Source organism: Falco rusticolus, chromosome 3, assembly GCF_015220075.1.
Source record: "Falco rusticolus isolate bFalRus1 chromosome 3, bFalRus1.pri, whole genome shotgun sequence".
NCBI lineage: Eukaryota > Metazoa > Chordata > Aves > Falconiformes > Falconidae > Falco > Falco rusticolus.
Window position 1 is genome coordinate 61598235 of NC_051189.1, and position 16573 is coordinate 61614807.

General features: G+C 39.7%; 1 protein-coding gene across 4 annotated transcripts in view; it reads left to right on the forward strand.

Moving 5' to 3' along the window:
* Positions 1–16573, forward strand: part of GNAL (G protein subunit alpha L) — a 194034-nt gene that overhangs the window by 148624 nt on the left and 28837 nt on the right. Inside the window, exon 1 of one of the 4 annotated variants that reach the window (XM_037379651.1) lies at positions 7264–7282. The exons of the other annotated variants lie outside the window; for them this stretch is intronic. The gene's annotated coding sequence lies outside the window, so the exon portion shown is untranslated. Of the gene's footprint in view, positions 1–7263; positions 7283–16573 lie in introns of those variants that run through there. 4 annotated transcript variants of the gene reach the window in all.

Sequence of the window (16573 nt, forward strand, 5' to 3'; positions counted from 1 at the left end):
GCTTGGTAAGTGCTAGATCTGGGCACACATAACAGAGAGGGCACCATTTCCAGAGGAACAACAGAATTGATTTTAGGGGGAAAAAAAGGGAGGAAAGAAGGGAAAAGACAACGTCTCATTTTAGACCAACTTTAGTAATGCAATCAGTACTCCATGTGTTTTGAAATGGTTCTGCTTTCTGCTAGGAGTCAGCTATAAATCCAGTAGGGAAATAATGGCAGATGGGAAAACTTGTGAGTGTTGTGGGCATTTGCAAACCCTTACCATATCCCTGCAAGGATTCAGAACAGTGCATTTGGCACTCTCAACCTACACTGCAAATTGTTTCCACAAGACAGTTCGTAACATAGCAGCAGAAAAGACTCCAAAGTCTTTACGTATGGTACCGTTTCACTTACAAAGGTATGCACTCATTTGATGTAATCAGACAAAGCATACCAACAGGAAAAAAAGGGGAGAAATGGGCGTTTCTTTCAGAACAGATGTTTTTATTTTTTACTAAATCCATTCTTGCTTCACAATACTCAAGTGAAAAGAGCCCATCTTTTTCATCATCAGAAACTCCCACTGAAATATGCTGGAAATTGCCAAATCTTGCACAGCGTGCATAAATATTCAAACTATTGACAAATCAATTATTAAGTTTTATATGCTTTTCTGCTTTTATATAGTTTAAAAGTAGGTAGGTAACATACCTCCTTCTCAGATGATGACAGCCTTGCAGAAATAAAGTAACAGATAGAACCTGGTTTCAGGAAACAAACTTCCTAGAACCATAATCCTTATTTATTTATGTGAAATACACTTTGTCTTAAGAAACTACCTTTTCAACTGAAAGGAGCATTTTTCTTCCAATTATACAGCCTCAGTTGAAATTCCTAAGTCATAAAGTGCCCAGTTGGATGAAGCACTTCAGCACATTTTTGAGGAAAGTGAAAACTCCTCCTTTATTTCACTCTTGCTAAGAGGTGAAATAATCAAACTCTTAATTGTTTCGCAAAGTGGAAGTAGAAGAGGGCACTGAAATTAATCTTGTTTTTGTTATGCACTGGAGGCCAAAAAGGAGCATGAAGGAAAGAAAATATCATAGAATCATAGAATGGTTTGGGTTGGAAGGACCTTAAAAGATCCAAGCCCCCTGCCATGGCCAGGGACACCTTCCACTAGACCAGGTTTCTCAAAGCCCCATCCTGCCTGGCCTTGAACACTTCCAGGGATGGGGCATCCACAGCTTCTCTGGGAAACCTGGCCCAGTGCCTCACCACCCTCACAGTAAAGATTTTCTTCCTTATATCTAATCTAAATCTATCCTCTCTCACTTTAAAACCGTTCCCCCTTGTCTTATCTCTACAGGCCCTTGTAAGAAGTCCCTCTCCACCTTTCTTGTAGGCCCCCTTTACACACTAGAAGGCCGCTATATACAGAATTGCATTAACTTTCAACCCTCTTAATACAGTAAAAGCAACAAAAATGCTTCCCATCAACAGTGGAAGACTGTTCAACATGGAAGACATGGCACAACAAGGATGACTGGCCATGCAGAAGAGGTGCTTCTCTTTGTTTGTGGCTTTTTTGTTCTGTGGTGGGGCTACAGGTTGGGTTTTGCACGCCTGCCTTGGAGCTGCTCACGTGTTTAAGCTCAAGACCTTTTTCAAAGCAACTCTTCTCTGTGTTAAATGTGATACAGTCGCAGGTATCCATTCAGACCTGTGACTCGCTCACCTGCATACCTTGTTCAGTGCTCTGAGCTAGAAGTGACTTACCAGTTGCAATCTTCTTCATTGAAAATTCCATATTTTTCCATATATACAGTAGTGTGAGCAACAGTGCATGTGTTAACACATGTGCAGGTAACACAGAATATTTCTCCCCCAGAGTCATGACTTCCAGATATGCCACCAACTTGAGAAGGTAAGGGGGGTCTGAAAATAAGCTGCTTTCCTTCCTCCGCCCTGCCTTGCTGCTGCTCTAAACGGGGCTCTGCGGTCTTAGTCTCTCTTCTTGTCTTCCAGTGCCCTGTAGCATTCCCTCCCCGAGGCATCGTTTAGTTTCCAACACTTAAATATTTCACAGATTATTTGGGGGTGATGGCTTTCAGAGGAGTATGATGAGATGTGGTATAGAGCCAAATCTGAAGCTTTTTACTGTAGTCAGGTAATGCCAGAGATACTCTGCAGACCGTGAAACAAAGTACGGTGGTCCAGTATCGTGCATATTCCTAGAATATCGCAAGCAGCAGTGTTTCTCCATTTTAAAAACAAAAATCCTTCCAGGTCACTGCATGATCTGTTCTTGTGCAAGATTGAATTAGAGGTAAATTAGCTTTGGTTTCCTAGAAGGACTGTGCTCATGTTGCATTGTATTCTGTTCACAAAGCTGAAGGCTGATTTTTGCTCTGGTGGTTTAAGTTGTCTGATTATGGTAAGATAAAAAACAGTATGGAAGCTGTTTTTTCACTAATCTTATTTGATGGTTGGTTTTTACAGCAGGCTTGTTAGTAAGCCCGTTTAGCGAAATTATACAGGTTTGGGGATCTTTTGGCTATTCTAGTCGTAATACTCTGTTCTGTTTGAAGGATGGGACTACACTGGAGGCATTCTTCCTTCCCGCTCCCCAGCTCTCTCTCTTCTGAAAGTCGTGGCATGTTGCTTTGTGTTTTCCTTGTTGGTAGTTTGAGATATAGTTAGTTGCCTTTCTGAGGATCAGTCCAAAACTGCAATGCAGTACACAGTGATGTGAACGGCCTGTTGTCACCACTGGTTAAAGAAGCTGTGACACATCAGCAGTGGAGATGGAGGGGGGGGAATCAGCTTCTAGCTAGGAAAGCTACAATGGCAGTTGTATTGGGAAATCAGTGTTGTCTTGGTGTGTTGGGGTTTTTTGTTGGTTTTTTTTTATTGCCCAAATGTCGGTGTTTCTCAATAGCTTGCTCACAGGAATAGGAGTCAAGGGAATTCTCAATGTCCAAATCACCAAACGTGCTATTGTTTGAATTCTTAATTTGTGAGCTGCTCGCAGCAGGCTGTAATCATGTAGCATGCTGATTTTTGGTATCTGTTATGTATTATTTCAGTTTCTTAGGACTTTTGTCTTCCTTATTTACATAGAGAAAGCCAAAGGGCTAACTAGATCAGGAAAAAGAGCTTCAAGATGCAGCTTTACTTGAGAATGCATTACCTGATTTGGCCTAGGGGTACTTTATCCATCTGTTTCAGTTTACCTGTCTGTGAAATAAAAAATAAAAATTTAAAAAAAAGGGATAGTGCCTTCCTTAAGACCTTGTAAAAGCTGTTACTGTGCTTGATATTAAAGGTTTCTGCAGAGGAGTCACAGGCTTTTCCAGTACAATACAGTCATAGGTATTGGTTTGTCTTTCTGACTGCTGTGAAATAATTGTTACTGCCACTCTTTGCCAAAGACATCGTTATTCTGTCTAGAAAGTATCAGCACAGCTTCATCACTTCCTGGAAAGTGTTTGGTGCAGTACAGATACAGTTCTGGTCCTTCTCAATTCTCTTTGTACAGCACATCAAATGAACTCTGCTCTGTTTTACTACAGCTTTAGATCAGACCAAATTATAAGTTTGTAAGAACTGGGATATGAATCCTAATAATCAGATTTAGTGAAAGTAAAATGAATGTGGCCAAAATCTTTCAGTTCCACTTCATAATTTAAATATTTTTCTATTTTGTTTAATATTAACAGATGCTTTCAAGTTTTTAGAGAAATATTTGCACTAGAATGAAGGACATAAGCAGCATAACTATCTTACCTAACCTGGCATGCACAGGTTGTTGCAAGATCCCTAAACAGGAGGCGAAAAGTCAGAAAGTGATTGAGGAACATTTTTCCCTGACCAGTTCAACTATTTGTCCACACTGGGAAAATACACTACATTGGAAAACCATTAGCCAACAGTTTTGTCTTTAATGTGCGCAAAGACCGCTGTGTAAATTGTGACCAATTCAGTCGTCATTAGTACCATTTTCCCTACCTATACTAACAGTAAAACTGTGTTCAGTAGTCAATGTGTTTTTACTGTGTGCCAAGCGTAGATGAAATCTGAGTTGTTCATTGTGAAATATGTACACCAAAGAGCTTTTAAATGTCTATGACTAATGTTAATGCTTATAGGACTGTCGGGAACAATGTAGATATTTATGTAGATATTTTCCAGTAATGACTTTGAGGTTTGTTTGCTTTCGTTTGTGTAAAACAAACACAGTACAGCCAGCCAAAGTTAGGATTCTTTGCTCCTCTTAATAGAAAGAGCGTCTTCTGTGGAGGATGATTTGGGAGGAGCCAAGCTAGATGATAAGAAAGCACCCAGGTGTGTTTAACTTGCCAGAGAATATTGTCTTGAGAAGGTTACCCAGTAGCTAGTTGAGGCTGCATTTCAGAAGCATCAGTGAAGGCAGCAGACCAGTGTAAGCGCTGTATCTCTTAGAAGAGTTCATGCAGGGGGCTATTTGCCATCAGTTTCCAGTGATCCAGCAGCCTAGGGAGAAAGTGACCATTCAGGGCTCTGAATTGTTAGATGCAATTATCTGTCCCTAAAATGGATAACACTGTATAATCTGTGGTTATTGCATTCAGAATAGATACAGAAAGGCATCTTTTCTTTTAATAAATACAGTGCAGGTAGGCAGTGTTTGAATGGAGTGTCCTTATGTGGGACTGACTGCTAAGATTATATATGCTGTTTGGCTTCCTGATGGTTAAATTACGTTACAATTTCTTCTGCCATCTGTCTGTTTTAGGCATGCTAAGCAATAGACCTAGATAGATTGTGCTTTACACAAAGGCTTGACTTTTTCTCTAAGGTTTTATTGGAAGAGGAGCATGAGAAGAATCGCACCCTTAATCAATATGGCTGCATCGATAAAAAGCCTCTTCCTAAGAGGGTTTCCCAGGAAGGCTTATTCTAGTGCAGACAAGGCCTGGGAGAAACACACTCAGTAATCTCCCCCACCCACAAGCTGTGGTGGGGATTTCTTGAATCCTTAGCAGTGGAGCAGCCCCCTTGCAGTCTCTCTCCACGTACCCAGTGCTGCTGCTCTCTCTGTGTCCAGCTTTTTGCCCCATCTACTGCAAATGGTACAGCAAAACCTTTCGGTTAGAGGAGATGATAGGACTTCCAGAACAAAAAGGGACTTTTCGTAAGAATCAAAAAGCCTGTCGTTAAAGCACAGACTGTTCCGTAGTTCAGAAATATCCTTTCTTTAAGCTGGCTTGTTCTTCTTTTCTATTTTTTTATTAGGTCTGTTTGTGAGCTGAACTTTAAAAATCTCTTTTGAGTGGCTTTGATTCTTACAGGGGAATCTGTTATGATGTAAGAATGCAAGCAGCATAGGGGTTCACTGTCGTATAATGCTTTATTGTCTTAAAATAAGTATTTTCTTCCAGTTGCCTAGGTTGGTAGTTGAAAACTGCTAGAGAAAGATCTACATATTTTATTTGTGATACGATGGAACTGGGAAGGAAAGCAATAAATAATGCTAACAGCTCTTAATGTAAAGTTGTTTTCCAGTGATGAGGCTTACACTGTTCTCTTTGTCATGCAGTGAGTAGTCCCAGCGTAAATCACATGTGTATTTAAGGTTCATGTTAGAGCAGTTCCCAGAGTTGTCACCAGATTTTCAACCGTCCTTGCTATTTTTACTGTGGATTTTCCAGCTGATATTTGGAGGCACTGCCCGTGTACTGTCTGCTTTGTGCACGTGTGGCAGTTAGCCCTCCTAAACAAACACATTTCTGAAATTCAAAGGTAACTCTATTAGGATAAGTTCTGAGGGTTAAAAGGTATAGCACAAATGGTAGTATGTTTGCATTACACAGTAAGTCTTTACAGGAGATACTGATTGCACATTGCACAGAGCTGCACCCACCAACATCGGTGTAATCCGCAAATATGCCATGTCTTTATTTTTAATCTCACAGCATGGTACGCTACACCGTGCATGCTGCATTGGCTTGCTTTTATTTTACTGCTTACAACATGTGAACTTGGGACAGGACTTAAGGCGTCCCTGCAGCTGGCACAGAAATGAAAGCCCTCAGGCCTGACTGGCACATCTGCTGTTGCAGCCCAGCTCTGGCCACGTTGTAGCTGCTGCTGCACCTTTTGTTCTGAGGAGTGGTCCCTGGGCCTCTGGCAGAACCAGACCCTGCCACCTAATCCCAAAGCTACAGTAAAAAATAACATTCTCTTTGTTGAGGAAACTTAAAATCACTTTGAAAACAATTCCTCACCCATCCTGGCACAAGTGATTAGAAGACTCGTGGCAATCCTTTCAAATTGCATGCATAGGTAGATTTGGTCTGTTTCTTGCCATACTTGAGCCTGAGATAAACTGAGGCATAGATTTGCAGTCAGTGAAGTCTTTTTTGGCCCCGAAGGAAGGAGGTAGTTGGATATGTCTCTGTATCCCTTTGCTGCATCAACCCCAGCTCTGCAGCAGAAGACCAGATGGCCACAGGACGTGCTTTGTAGCTACAAGATAAATCTTATGACAAGCAATTTCCTTCCATCAGTTACGGACATATGCATAAAAATTTTGATTTTTTTCCTAATCAAAATAAAAGAATCCCTGAGAAGCTGTCTTTACAAGAAACACTGCTTAGCAGCTGGGAGAATGTGCTTCCCTTTTTTTAGTGCAGGGCAGCCAAAAAATTGTGGTTCTAAAAAAGTTGTAGTATTTGAGAAAGTACAAATCCGATCACATTTAATATAGAAGATCAGGATTGTCTTTTTCATCTGGACTTTGTAAGAAATGTGTAACTTTTGGATGATGCCTCCTGTCTGACCTGAGCTGGTGATGGGTGAGAAGTAACAGCCACCCCTCTAAGGAGTTATGAGAAACACTGGCATGTGCTGTGAAACCACTTAGAAATATAATAAGGCAAGGCAATGAATAGGATTAGAGAAATATGGAAGTTTGTAGAACGGTGGCAGCGGTTGACCGCTTACATCCACCAGTGGATCTTGTTCGCAGGGGAAGCTGGAAGAAAGCTAGCTATTACTATGACTTTGTTTGCTCTAAAGGAAGAGGGCCCAACAGAAGGGAGCTTCAGATAGCAGTAGTGGGCATTTTGATGTATATTTTTAGTACAGCTAAGATAACGTTTCTGGAGTGTAGCTTATGTTTAAACTCTCATTTGGGGTTCTTGGTTTGTTTCAGTTTGTTTGGGTTTTTTTTATCAGCGCTTCCCATGCATTCTTTCTTTCCTTTCCCTGGCTTTTCTAGCTGCTGTTCTGGAGCAGCGTGCTTTTGTTTCAAGGTATTTGTAAACTTTTTTTTAAAAGTAGGTTTTAAATTGACTAAAAACATGCTATGTTCGATAATTGCTTATCCGTGTGAAGCTGGGTCAGTTTGCTTTCCAGCTTTTATTTTCATGGCCTGTATTTTGACAGCCTCATGCTTTTCTTTTCATTCAGCCAGAAGACAACAGATGCAATTAGCATTGCTTTAAATGTTTCTCACCTGACCAGGAAAGGTATGCATTAGAGACTGTGTCTGGTTTTCCTGGGATCTTTCGTGGCGTTGTACATGTATTTAGTGCACTGGGACAGTTTAGATAGTGCATCTGGCAACATCCATCCTAATTATTGTTGGGAATTAACTTTTCAAAGCTGAGAATTATAATTTAGGTTGTAGTGCATTTTTAGAGGCACATGTGAAAGGTGTGACCTGTCTTGTGTAGCTGTGGGTAGGTAGGAAAATGGTTTTGAAAAGCTTCCTGTATTGCCAACCATTTTATTCTTCAGAAGCAGGGGAGGAAAAAGGAAATAAAAAATGTAATCTGGCCATATTTAAAACATTGACGTGTTTGTCCTGCACATGGTGTTAGAAAATGAGGTATCTTAAAAGAACCAAGAATGCCTTTAGAGGTTGATATTTACGGTCATTTTCCTTCCCTTTATCAGTCACAGCATACTAGCTCGGAATCTAAGTAAGTAGTCAGCTGAATACACACATGGCGAGGTTATCTAATTTCTAGCTGCCTGCTTTGTTTATCAAGCACTTATGTAACGTTCCGAATTATATTAAGGCAGGGCCAAGCTTTGTATTCGCATGCTGTTATCCTAGCACCGATAGGAGAGACGGACAGAGCAGGGTGTAAGATGTTTAAAGTGATGGCTGCCTCTGCTCTCCCCTCTCCTGAGCTCCAGATACACACCCCATCTCTCTTCTGCTTTCTAGCAATTACAGTGCAAGGCTGCAGGACTTCATGCTTCACACTTACATCAGCAGCGTAGAGGCACAGAGCTGAGGCTGCAAAGGCAACAAGTGCCAGACTGTAAACATTGATTTGAAAGCTATCAAACTGATTTAGGGTTGGAGATAGACCAGCGTTTTTTCAATACATGTTTATAATTAAGAATGTAAACAGAATATCATGTTTATATGCCCCAGACACAAAAGGAGGCTTTTTAAAGCTCTGGTTTGAACTCCTTGAAAATAAATGGAGGCAACAGTTAGGGTAGAAAGGAAAATGACACTCCTGCAAGCATTAAATCATACCATTTCCTCGCTCTCTTCCTCTCCATCACACACAGTTGCATACAAAAACTGCTGCAGAGCTGCTATTTTTCATTCTTCTCTTAGACTATACCCTTTCTCTGAATGAGTATGCATACGACGGGGGTTTGTTTGTCCTTTTCTTTTCCCCATGGTGGGATGTGAAAAAAGGGCTTGACTAAAAGATGTATGGAAGTTAATAATTGTCCGTTCAATTAATGATATTTTAACAGTAACACAACACAGTGGTTTTTGTAAATAGGTTTATATAGACTCACTGTGACTATTAGTCATGTAACTCACAAGCAGCTAACTGTAGCCAGCTTAAACTGGTTTTGGGATTTCGTTGGAGTTTTTTGGTCAATAAATCATAACCTCTCTTGAGACTTATGAAAATTCCTTTTTAGCCATGGTAGTCGCTAAGTAATGTCCCTACTTGGATAACAGTTTAGATACCAGTCCTTAAATGCAGGGAGCCTTTCTGGACAAAGCCAGCCAGTGTATTTGCTGGGTTTTGCAAGATTAAACCCTTGAAATCTCTCTCTGCTTAAGCTGCTGATTGCCATCTGAAGTTTCTTTAACTTAAAAGCTTGTATCTGAAATAGAATCTGAATCCCAATTTCCTTATTGTCTTTATTACCCACCCTAAAAATTGTTAAAGAAAAACGGGCCTTCCTTTTCAGTTTTGGAATTTTTATTCATAACTTCAGTGTTCCTGTGTTCACAGATTTAAGCTATTAAACAAATAGTGCATTAATACAGATACCAGACTTAGGCCATCCCTGTTCCTGATTCAGTTTTCACTTGTAACTAGCTCCAGCTTAGCCGGTGACACTCCTAGCCATGGTGCTATGAATGAATATCTAAAAAAATCCACTTCAGCAAATTAAAACCCCTTCTTTTGTAGAAAGAAAAATAACCACTTACTTGAACTTACTTTGGTGTTTGAATTTTAATATAAACTTGGTTTTTTTTCAGAGAAAGATGTATGTCAGATTTGTGTTGAGATATGCATGCAAAATGCTGTTTCACACAGAGGCAGGTTTTGTGGCAAAGTTTGTAAAATCAGCATTTCTTGAAGGACATACTTACATGATGACTTTGATGGCACAATTGAGGAAGTTTATATAGAACATCTGAAAGCTGTTACAGCAAATGGGAGGTTTGTAATTTTACTTATTTGTAAACTAATTAAGAAAATCCCTATGGCATTTGCCCTAAAGAAGTGTGGGTGCTAGTAGCCCTTTATATGTTTCTGTTCTAAATTCTAGGCATTTTTACATAGCTTAGTCAAACTGTGCTACATTTTCAGTTAAGTTAGTGTTAACCACCTTAAAAATAAATGAAACATATTAAGCATTATCTTCTTTCTCCCTAACCGCCATTAACTGCAGGCTTAAATTTTACATTTTTGGTGATGCATTTCAAGAGGCTAAGTCAGATTAACAGCACAAGCTGCAAAACCGTACGTCGTTCACCCACTAACAGGGGCCTTCTTTTCTGTGAGTTTCCATAAATTAGATGTAGAGCCAAAGCAAGCGGTAGCTATTTTTAGTGCAGCAGCAGCAGCACTGCAGAACAGAAGCTGGCAGAGCATCACGTGTGTCAGGCTGAATCAAAGGGAGTATCCCAGCAATGTGCTGTAAACAAAACAAGGGCACTGTCAAAAACCAAGCTTCAGGTACCCAAAAAAACCAAATCAAAGCCTCACGCAAGAAGCAAATGCACCAACTTACCAACTGTGTTTCTTAGGAGATTTTCCTATTTTGCAAACACAGGAGTGTAATAAGAATTCTGCATTTCCTGGTGTCCCACTATTCACTTGATGCAGTCCTTACCTCTGGGCATTTTTTTTTTAAATCTATTTTTCGGCCTGTATCTTTTATCAAGTGTAATTGTTGTCTGAAGATACATAAACATAGCAAAAGCAGATGCAACTCTTTGTAGAGCCACTGTGTAGGGGATGTCCTTGCTGTGAAAGCACTGCTTTACAGCATGTGAGATGTTGCTTTTCAGCAAGCAGAAGAGTGATATGAGCTAATACTTTACTCTTTACACATGAATTGGATTCACATATTCATCTGGTAGGTTTTCCATTCATAATCAGTATTTTTATTATTTTGTGGATTTTTGCATAAAATGCCTCTGTCCTCTGAAATTATATGTTAGCCTGAGTAAATACTCACTGAACCTTTCGAAGATCAACTTTTACTTGTGTTTACTTTAGTGTCCATGTGTCCACATGCTCAGTAATTCCAAGACTGCCTATTACTTAAAATTACTTGCCAAGCCCATGGCATGAAAGCCTACAGTCAGTCAGTAGCATCCATTTATTGTTACTCAAGCAGTTGAGATGCAACCTTTATGAAGATGCAACCTTTATGAAGGTTAAAAAAGGTGTCAACATTTTTCATTTGAATTGATAGTTAAAAAAAAAAGTCTGCTTCCCATCTTCCTGAAAACCATCTGTTCACATGATGCATCCTCTGTTGGTCCTGCAGGTGTGTGTATTTTAATGATTTATAGGATTTGATTTTGACAGGGGTTCTCTTTTGGGACCCTGGGGAATGGGAGAGTGTTTGCTGCTTTTACAGTAAATGCAAAGCTGGGAAAAAGTGACTTGGGAAAAAGGATGTCAGCCTGAGAAAGCTGAAGAATACGATTTCCTACAACAGCAGCCCATGCAGAAAAGCATTAGATGAGATTAATAGACAATAGGCACAAAAAGACAAATGGAAAAACCAGTGCCAGTTATGGCAGCACTGGTACAATGGGGCTCTTGAGTGCAACGAGTCCCTCTTGTTGCCTCCCTGCTGCTTCTGACCAGGTTTTTCCCCTGGGATGGGGGAAGAGTGACTCAAGCTAGCACCTGGGGTTGGAAAGAACAGCAATATGGGTAAGCTTTTAAGGCATGTCACATATGGCACGGGTACTGTATAGGTATGGGGAAGGATCTTGGTTCTTGAAATTGTGAGTTTTAATAGACTTCAGTGTCAAAGAGGAGCAGTAACCTTGTCTGATCCACTTGCTATACATTTTTGTTCAGCCAATATATTTTAGGCAAGTTGCAGCCAGGAGAAAGAAAAAAAAAATAGAATGTAATGTTGTGGGTAGGAAAAGCTAAGAAAAAATAGTAGAAACAGTAGATTGTTAAAGATTGTTGCATGCACATCTTAACTCATTCAATAATGCTAAAGTCGCAGACTCTGAGTCGAGTGTTTGTAAACTTTTTGGACATGAGCCTTTCTGGTTTTTTAAGAAAAGTGGTTTGATTTTTTGTGTGTATGTGCCAGAGTCCCTTTCTAAGTGTGTTCAGCATTCTCGTATGAAAAGATAGAAAAAGTATTTGATACGATTTATAGAAATTATTGCTTTATATAGAAATAAAAACCCACAGCTCTACTGTTGGTAATACATAAATGTTTCAAACGTCTGTAGCCAAATCAAAGGAGTATCAGGCTGAACTCAGAATCCACAGTTGCTTTTTGGGTTGAAAATCAAAGTGTCCTGCGCTGCCTTACTGTAAGATATGTAAGAAGAAGATATGGCCGTGAATATCTCTGAGTAAACACCTGGATATCTGCTGCTTGCTTCTTGTCCCACTGTTTGCACAGAATACACTGCGTCCTTACTCGATAGCCATCTCTTTACCTTGAAAATGCAAACTGCAATGCGAATGGCTGCTACCGTTGTAACTTCAGAAAACAAATAAGCTGAAAACCTTTTGATTTTAAGTAACTGTAGATCACAGGAAAGGAGTTTGTCTTCAGCTAGAATATTTGTGGTGGTTTTAGGCCTCAGAAAAACAGAATTTGGAGGGCTAATTATGATTTCACCAATATTGGCAAATGATGATCTGTTTTCTGTAACAAATAACTTGCTGTTTATTCTCAGCACGTTGGCTAGACTTCCACAGAAGTTAGTAATCACCTACATGTTTGTGGCCAAACTTTTAAGTAGCCTTTGCAGTGCTGATGCTGCTCACAAAGGGCTGGGGAGCGGCGTGCACTGCAGCCACCGCGTTTCCTGTCCCAGCCCTGGGAGGAAACCGGAGCGGGCGGCCAGGCTGGGGAGTCTTCTGCTCACTGGGTGCCATGTCGGCCTTTCAAACACACGCCTCGGTGTTATCAGCAATATGCAAAATAAATAAAACGGTGTGCCTGCGAGGCATCACAGAGCCAAGCTGCACGTCAAATCCAGTTCACAAATCATAGCTTCTGTGGCTCGGCTCACCATTAAGGCATCTATAAAACGGTTGTTACTGAATGGAGCATGCCTGGATGGCAGGCTTAGGCAATAATTGCACCGAGCTCTTAGTGGTGCAAAAAAATGGCAAGTTAAAAAGAATAAGAGTTGCTGTGAATCTGCTGTCTACAGGGAGACTTGAAGCAGATGCTTCTTTACTGGGATATATTAGGAAAACTGATCTTTCAGCGGGTCAGTTATGACATGTATGTAAATTTTAAAATCTATAAAAAGCTATCGTATTAACATATGGCAATATAACTGAAAAGGAAGAAGAATTCTTGAAAATTATGTTGTGTTAACATATGACTGCTTAAATTGACTTTGGCTTATAGGACTGTTTGAATTATGTAGTATATTAAATACAAGTAGGTCAAAACCTGCAGTATACATAGTTGCAAAACCTTTTCAAGGATGTAATATTTGTAACCAGCTTGTAATAGCTGTAATTTTCTTGTTCCACAATCTCTTGTAAAGGAGCTGCTATACACAAGTCTTAACTTTTTTTCTGATGTATGTATTTCACAAGTTTTTTCTGGATTTCTTCTTTTTGCCAGCTCACTTTCAGGCTCTTTGAATCTTCTGACACAGGCTGTAGGTGTGATTGCAGCCCAGCCTATCTGGACACACCCAGCCTGCCATTAACCGAACCAGTCTGGGTACCTGTGCAGAAAGCAGCAGCTTAAGTACAGCCAGGTTTCTAAACTGGGCTCCGCACTCAAGCCTTGACATAGCAGATACACTGCTCTCTGTAATTCAGCTGGCTAATTTAAATTTCGCTAGATGTCTGCAGTAAATCTCTGGGTGCCTGTGGATCACCATGAGAATGATGTCTGGGTTACAGTTTTCTCTTATCCATAGTTACATGCCTGTCCTGTGAGTGTCTTTTTATTTTTCCTGTAACGTGAGTTTCATAAGTTCTACTTCAGCATTTCTTCTTCCTTGTCTGAACCATCCTTTCTTTGATATTTATCTCTTTCTTCATTTCTAGCTGCCTGATACATCTTGCAGTATTATTCTCAACTCTCATAATTCAAAATAATGATACAGGATTTTAAGAATACCTTCCGTTTCTTAGCACATTGGAAAAACCCCTCTTACTTAGTCTACAACTGTGATGTATTTAGCAGCCTCCACACACTTTGCTGATCTTTAAAGGTAAATTGCAAAGTGTGCTTGATTTCGTTCTAGGGAAGAAGCTGAGGTTACTGCATTGATTTCACTGGAAGTAGAATCAGCTCATAGCTTCATATTTACTTAATTCCTCCGGTATCTGAAATGTGGGTAGACGCCCATTTCAGAAGGTAGATGCAGGGCAAAAAGTAATCTTTCTCTGTGGGATTAAATAGCAAATAAACTTTTGTCACAAATACCCAACAGGAAGCAGAAAGATCTTTATTTTGTGTGCAGTATAATGAGTAAAGCATGCAGGTATTTTTCTGCTGTTGTGGACTGTCTTTTGTTTGTTTATTTCTCCTTTGCATTTTCTGAGAAATACGTAGTTATTTCAGGAGCTTTAAGTAAGCTGGTCTGATTTTCATTGTTATGTTCATCATTATATACCACATATAGGAAGATTTGCGTACTGTGCATACAACATGCAGAAGTGGAGCCGGATGATGTTATCTGGATTTTCATCAACATCAGTACAAACCTCAGCTCATCTGTACCCTCAGTTTATAATCAAAGCCCTTGCTGTCAGCAAAATGTCGTGCAGAGGATCCCCTCCCACAGCATTGTCAGGCTTGTGTCATACAGCAGAACTGCTCCTGCTGACACAAGGGCTTCCTCCTTAGGGTTAAGTTTGCCCTCTGATTTTAACCCTTAAATGACAGATGAATTAAAATTAGAATTTCTGTCAGGCAGCTGCCTATCTCTGATGGATATAACTACTTAATAATTACATTGTTTGAGTGGTGCCTTGACACTGAGAAGCAGTGCTACATGTTAATGCTTGGCATGGCCAGTTCATCTCCTTTCTTTTCAGAAGTGTTTTTTATGCTCACTTTCTGCTTGTTGCTAAGATGAAATTCAGTCCTTTTTGCACAAATTCAGTAAATTGGATTTTATGTCAAAAAGCAAGACAGGAGGAGGAAAAAAACCCAGCGTCCTTGCCTCTGTGTGTATCTTGAAGGCAGTGCTTCCCTCCGCTACTGCTTGGCAGGAAGTTTTTCTGGATCCTTGGATCCAACTCAATATCCTGCTCAGCAGTCTCAGCTTAAGGTTTCTGAAGAGTTTCTTGCCCCAGAGTTACTAATAAATTGCATCCTGAAATACGCACCTCTCAGTCAGTTCTTCCAAGATGACAAAAAGTTGCTGAGTTACAAAATCACAACTCTGCAAGCGAGCAGAGGGATCCTGGCAGTTAATAGAGAAAGAGTGATATAATCAGACAACTGTTTTAGCTGCTGGAATAGTCTTTTCTTCAGATAATCAGTGTGAGTTGCAAGGAGGAAATGGTATGTTTGCATCCTAAGAAGTTCTGTAGGAACATCAGGAAAATAGTACTTGGGCTAGTGCTGAGGGCTGGAGCCTTTTCCAAAAGGATTGCGAGAGAAGGCGTGAACTTAGAGCGAGAGTGTTTTAGAATAAGTCTCTGTAATGTAGCTTTGAACTATTTATAACGTGCAGAGAGACAGTGCAGGTACTTGTGTTTAGTGTAATTATGCTTATGCAATCAGCTTTTTTAGGAAGATACCCATTTGACTAGTTTATTTTTGGATATGTACTCCAGGGTGCTAAAATGTGTATGTATATATCTGTATAAAATTTTCTACTTTGGTTCTAAATCTGTTTTCTGTATCTGTCAGGAGATACCCTTCTACCTGTAAAAAATGATATGAGGCTGATTAACGACTGATGGCAGACAAATCTACAGATATGAGACTTTCAGCATCATAAATGAGAATGCCTTGCTTGGGGGTGGGGGGAGTGATTTCCTCTTTAGTTTCTACAAGAAAAGACCCACAGCCTAACCAGGTGGATTTTCTTTGCAGTGTGAATAAGCAAACCTTTCCTTCTTTCATGGCTTCAATTTGGTATATTTCTGTCTGAATTGCTTCTTCCACAATTTTCCTTGTACTGCTGGGTTCAGAGATGTTCCTTCAGATGCCCAGTAGATGATGTAAATAGCAGAATGAAGCTCTTCAAAGCTGATACAGGTGTGTGTGTATGTATATCTCTAAACATGCTGTGTGGCTAGGTGGGGCAGTCCTCATCACTTGAATGTTTATTCTGGGCAAAGTTAGAATAAAATACATCTTGCCATCTTAAAGATAGTTTGGTGCTAATCTAGGTAAATAGTTTCATTAGCCCTTATAAAGAGTAGAGTAATTAATTTATGCGCTCCTGAAAAATGGTTGGTTGTACGTTTATGTGAAATGCATTTTGTTTCCTTCAAAATATTCCATCTGTATTTCATGTCATGTCATAATTCATTTTCTCAGTTGGTTGTCGTTGTACATTATTATTTTTATTTATTAATATTAATCAGTTGGTTTCTCATTATGTCTTGCATTCCCTTCCTTACCTTAACAATTCTTAACTCGTTTTATTTTGTAACATTCGACATTTTAGTAGAAATTACAACTCCACAATGCACTGACTCCCTTTTTAAAACTTTATTTCCAATCCCTTGTCATATTGAATCATATTTTCAGTGTTATGCATTGGTATGTCCTTGACATTCAGTATCTATATGGTATATCTGTTAAATTTTAGTAGTAGCCAGCTTATTACGAGACTTCTGGTGGTAATCGATATAGTTGTGTTTGAAGCAGTAAGTAAGAAAAGTCTAGTTGGGTCA